Genomic DNA, 6,000 nt, shown 5'->3' with positions numbered 1-6,000 from the left:
AAGTTACAATAAAATAAGCTGCACTGTAGTTGTAGGGTTAGGGAGCCAAAACCTAAAAATAAATAAATAAATAAAAGATGTTTGGTTTAATAAATGATGAAGGAAGACCATTTTAGCAATAGGTGAAATCCATATCATAGAGGGTTTTTTTAAATTTTATTTCTGAAATGTTTGCTCTTCCTATGTGTTGATTCTGCCTTTCTGTGTAACCAGCCTTTTCTTTGTACTACATCTGACTGCAGAGATCAGGAAGAAGAATCTAACAGATTGATTAAAATACTCCCTTATCTCTTGTCCTCTAAGAAACACTTGCCTAGATACAGATACTCTTTGCAGACTATTTGTGTGGGTGAAAGTAGCAGGGAACTTCGTGAGCATTCCTTATAAAAAAAAATAATTTCTCACAGAATAAATTTTTTTAAAAAGTATGATGACTGAAAAATCAAAAGTTTCTGAGCTAGCTTTCAAATTATGTGATACAGTGGGTAGGTGTGTGTACAGTGCAAGGAAGGATATGTCCAAGTAATACAGCAGGATGCTGCATGGAGGTATCCAGCTCAGTTCATTTAAAGCTAGCTTTGATACCTGAAGCAAAACAGCCTCGTGATCTGCCTGGATGCTCTTCTTGGATGATGGCACCTTGCTTCTTAAATCTGATAACTGAAAGACTGCCACATGAATTTAATATATGAATTAATACAAAGAGAAGAAATCAGTCAGTGACTAACAATACACGAAATGTCGTTTATACTTTTTTTTCCTTATGATGTAAATTATTAATGTATATTCCAGCCACCTGAAAAAATAACATGCTTGCCAGTCATGGAACTTTTTTCTTTTTTTAAATCATATCAGAATAAAATGGGAAATTCTCAGAAATCTGTGCAGCTAATAATGTCTATAATTTTTATTCTTTTTTCCACTGAGCAATGTAAACCAGCATCCCTGGTAGTTATTAACTAAGGAAGTGATCTCATTCCTACGCAACTAAAAGAGTATTTAAATTTAAATTTAAGTTTGAAAGATCCACTTTAGTCTCCCTACTTAGAAATGGGCAGTCAGCCAGCCTGGCTGCAAACCAAGAAATCAGTGTTTCTCTGCACAGACAACTCCAGAGAGGACCATTTCAGATTTCAGCAACAAGTTTTCAGAAATCAAGCAGTGAAATAAAAGACATTAAGAAGAAAACATGCTTCTAATATGATGTACATATCAAGATTGCTCAGTGAGATAGCGCTCTTATGTGTGGAAGAATACAGGCTTAGCCAAAATCTAAACAGACTGAAAAAATAAAGTACCTTTCAAACATTTGATATGTCTGCAGTGCTGCCCGGATGAGGAACCGTAGTGAAGTAGAAGGTCCCTGCGATTTTGCACTATGTCTGGATTTCACATATAAATGATAAATGGTTCTTGAGAAATGTTAAAGTTCCCAGGGGGATTTTAGTAGTCCCTTAGCTGAGTTTGTGTTTTCTCAGAGTTGTATCAAAGAATTACATGCTGGGTTTCCTGCAGCTTGGGCCCTCCTTAGCAGACTTTCATACCTTATCTGCTCCAACTCCTTTGGAGTTTCCCTGTTCTCCTTTTACGCTCCATGGGAAGACAGAGTCAGGACCTCCTCTCCAGCATCTCTGCATTAACAAGTCATTTGGCACAATAAATCAAAGCAGTTGGTGCTGAGGCCACCAGCACATCTACATGATACCTGTTCAGGGGTTTCACGTCAGTCGAAGTTTAGCCTGTCTGCCTCGGTTGAACTTCCCCACCATGCACACGCCTGAGAGCTGCCTGAAGGACCGCTGGTTTGGTGGCTGCTGGCTCCCTGTGGAAAAACCTGTGCTCAGTGCTTCAAGCACCAGTGCCAGGATGAAGGTGTCTTGGCACTGTAAAAGTCTGGACTACCAAAGATCAACTTGGTCACATAGCCTGTTTTTTGACAAAGTACTGTTTAATGGGTTCTAAATGTGCTGGTGAAAAACAAAGCTGGCTGGTGATATTTAGATTTGATGGATATGACTAGGAATAACTTGGTTTTTACCTTCTTAAGCCAAGTTTGTATTAGGCTTATAATTTCTGTGTTGTTCTCCTTAATAAGACAATAAGTATCTGTACATGCTAATTACATTATTTTACAGTTAGATGGTATATAAACTATGTTGACAACATTGTGTGGACTACAACCGCCAGCTGTCAGGAAATAGGAACAATAAAAATGCACCTCCCTAAAAAAAAAATTAGTAATATCCCCATTTTTATATATTTGTTCATCTATGTGAATTACTTGGGTGTAAGCTGAAAACTCTCATTCTCTTCCTAAACATATTCACCTCCAAGCCCAACCAGTGCTTGGTCAAATACTGCCTTATCTGCACAGTGCCGTCAGCACACACAGCTGAGAATCCTGCCCAGCTGTAGCATCAGGTTCAGATGAAGGTTTTGGGCTTTGAATTGCGGAAGCTGGTCTCACTCAAACAAAGTGAGCAGCTACTTCTAGAGGAAGAGCCTGATAAGAAGATAATAAGCCCATTCTTTTTTTTTTCCTCCCTGTCTTGTTGGCTCATGTCACACACACAGCTGTAAAAAAGGCTGTAGCTTTGCTACTTTCACAGCAGGATTAGATGAATAATATCATACTTTGAAATAGTCAAGGACTATTCATGGCTATTTTTTTTTCTAAAGTCATACTAAAGTCAAAGTTAATAGTTAATTCATCCCCTAGGTCATGCACAGAATTTAAAAAAAAAAACAAAACAACAAGAGGCTTAAACCAGGAGACTTAAACCAAGAGTGCAAGAGACTTTAAAAAGTCCAGGAGACCAGACTGTGCTGTTCAGCAGCTCTGTTCTGCTCGCAGCTCTGTGCTCCCCAGGATCACCACAAATCAGGTGCTCCAAAGGTCAGGCCTGGGCTCTGCTCCTGATACTGGCCCACAAACACAGCCAGGAGGTACCAAAGTAGGAATAATCACCATTAAGCATGACCATACTGCAGTCTGGTGGTATTTCTATGAAGTCACTGAGACCCTTTCCAACCCAAACTGTTCCATGATTCTATGATTCTATATTCCTGCTTTCCTTAGTGTCAAGTGTGGATTCTGTGCTTGATCTGGACCTGATATACCAGGACAGACAGTAATGTAGTTGATCTGAATTTAATTTTTATACTTATATTGCTGCTGCTTGAACTAATAGTTAACTGAGGTTGTTGCTTCACATGCATCTGCAGGATTGGAGGGGGATTTGTGTGTGTATGGGTTTGGAGAGGGACAAATGATAAATTTGTTATGAAGAATTTGCAGAGAAGATGAGAGCGCCATGCTGTAGTTGTGATAAGGAAGGCTGCTTTGAAAAAGCAGAGACCATATGAAGTCCATTAAGAACTGGTGAACTGCATAAAAACAACGGCAACGTCCTTTCCTGTGACTCCTTGGAATATAAGAGCTTGCATAGTGCTTCAAAGGCACTTCAACAATAACATAATTGGGGCTCACGGTAAGGCACTTAAACCCATGTAGGGCAGTGGGAAGAGTGAAATGTGTTCTCTCTTTGTTAAACCTCCCATGCGCCTTATCTTATTTTCTCTCTTTCAGTGTTTACTCAGCGTTCATCCTCAGCGAGGCTGGTTTGTAGTACATGAATGAATGAAAACGTCTTTGAAGTTGCTGTACTGAGCAAAATAGTTGAAGATTTTCTTTGATAAGTTCACATGAATAGAGCCATTTGCTATTAACACATCTTTTACTGATGCAGCTATTATGCCTCAAGAGAATTAAGAGTCCTTTTTGGATGCATATTTGCAGCTCCCATTAAGGCTAACAGTTCTGCAAACGCATGTTTGGAAGAAGATGTGCATAATGGTAATTACAACACATTTGCATGCACATCTTGCTTTTAATCCAGAAAGCACTCAACATGCTTTACAAACTTCACCAACACACTTACACATGTTGTAAATGTAGAATCACTTTGTCAACAGCTGCTGTACAGCCACCTCAAGGTGAAATGCAACAGCTGTGTAACAACAAAAAGCAGCACCATAGAACATGGCAGAGACCAGAAAAACTTAAATTGCCTTATCTAGTTGAAACCGTTGGGAGAATTCTAGGTAAGTAGCATGTAAATTACTCAAATTAAAATTTGGCTTGAGCACTGGAGGTAACGCTCCTACTGTTGCAGGGAAAGTGCTGTGGCATTTTTAATGATGGCAATTTGCCTGAACCTCTGTTTTATTTCTCTGTGGAAAGACAGCATCTCCAGCTGCAGTGTGATGGGTAACAGAGGCCAGCCCTTGGTCTCTGGCTGAGTTGGATCAAAGAGTGCCACCTACAGCATGAGCACCTCCTTGCTCTGCAGAGCTTCAGGTTTCCCTTGGCTGGCTGTCGAGGTCTGAACCTGCCTTGGTAGATAGTGAGACCAGGTGGGACCACACAGCAGCACGCAAGCACAGATTTCATAAATAGAGAAAAAAGAATAAATTTTTAAAAAGGGGGGGAAAAAACAAGTGGCTGACATCAATGTGATGTAAGAGACTGGAAGCCTGATGATTTCACCATCACTAGGGGATGCACTACCTCATACCAGTGTGAAATAAGAAATAGACACGATAGCACCCTGTTGTCAGGGTTTTCATTGTCTTGGCTGTAGGAGCAGAGAAATGGCACTTTTGGCTGTGGATGCTATGTCTCTTCTTGGTTCGAAGTTACCGTGTGAAGCAAATGTGGGGAGTCGTCTGCAGCTGGAGAAGCCACTGTGATTGAAACAGACCAAAAATACTTGCCTTCTGAATCATGGAAATGTAATAACTCTTTATTCAGGCTTTGAGACTCTGGAAAATGTTGGCGTGTTTCCCATCAGTATGATCTCCTCGAGGAAGAAGGAGAGAAGAGTGGGCTTTCATGCCATCTGTTGTCTTTCTTGCATGCCGTGTGCCTGATCCCGTGTGACTGACTGTGCCTCATCCCCAGACCATGCCTATTAACTAGACCTCACATTATCTTCACACACTGCCTTGGGTTCATCCCCCTTCCTGCTGCAGGACAATAGTTCTTCCTTTGGTAACGGGGGCCCCCAGTAAATGGCAACTGGTGTTTTGGTCATACCTCCCCACGTGGCATTTCTGGGCAGCTGTAAATGCCGTTCCCGGATATCCTGGCCGGGGAAGCAGGCACAGGGGACAGTGAGTGGGACCCTGGGGAAGATGCTGTGAGCATCTCATTTTGCAGCCTGGTTTCCACTGCAGACCCCCTCATCCCACCCCGACGGAAATTACCTGCTGTGCAGAATCCAAAATAAAAGACCATTTTGCAAAGGAAAGGATCCTTCCCGCTGGCAGATACCTCTCCTTTCAACTTTAGCAGGAAGCCTGAGGAGTGGGAAGATGCCTGAAGCGAGGACGAGCGCCCATGTGGAGGGGCTCAGGGCAGGCTGCAGCAGCGACCCACCGCAGGGCTGGGCTGGAGGCAGCCGGGGCAGCCCAGGGAGGGTTTGTGTCACCACTTCGGGCCTGAGAGTCACCTCAGCGAAAACAAAGTGGAAACGAGCTGGCAAGCATGTGTTGTCAAGCACTCCTTTTCTGACGGCTCCAGATGGGGACCACATGGAGTCCAAAGTAAAAGTGCAGCAAATGAACCTAATCCTCTAATTCTCTGCCTGCAGTGAAATGGGCTCTCACTGTTGCTCTCCTAATGAAAAAGCAAGTAAGCAGTCATCTGTCTAGGTCGCTCTTATTGCTTCTTATTGGCATAACTGAATTTTACCATGACTGGCTAAAGTAGCAGAGAGAAACAAATTATAGTCTATTTTCTGAGCCTGTTTTGCAACAGAAATAAGAAACATATTTTTCGTTTGGGAGGACAGCAGCACACAGCTTTAATTTTTTTCCTTTTTTGTACGGGTTTTGTTTTATAAGAAGCAATTTCCCCAACTTTTCTAATTACCCACCATAGCCCTTTGATTTCACTCTAACCTTGCTATTAATTACTTCTCTAAATACAGCAGCAGC

Source organism: Aptenodytes patagonicus, chromosome Z (genome assembly GCF_965638725.1).
Source record: "Aptenodytes patagonicus chromosome Z, bAptPat1.pri.cur, whole genome shotgun sequence".
NCBI lineage: Eukaryota > Metazoa > Chordata > Aves > Sphenisciformes > Spheniscidae > Aptenodytes > Aptenodytes patagonicus.
The sequence above is the reverse complement of the archived record's forward strand: the minus strand, read 5'-3'. Positions refer to the sequence as shown.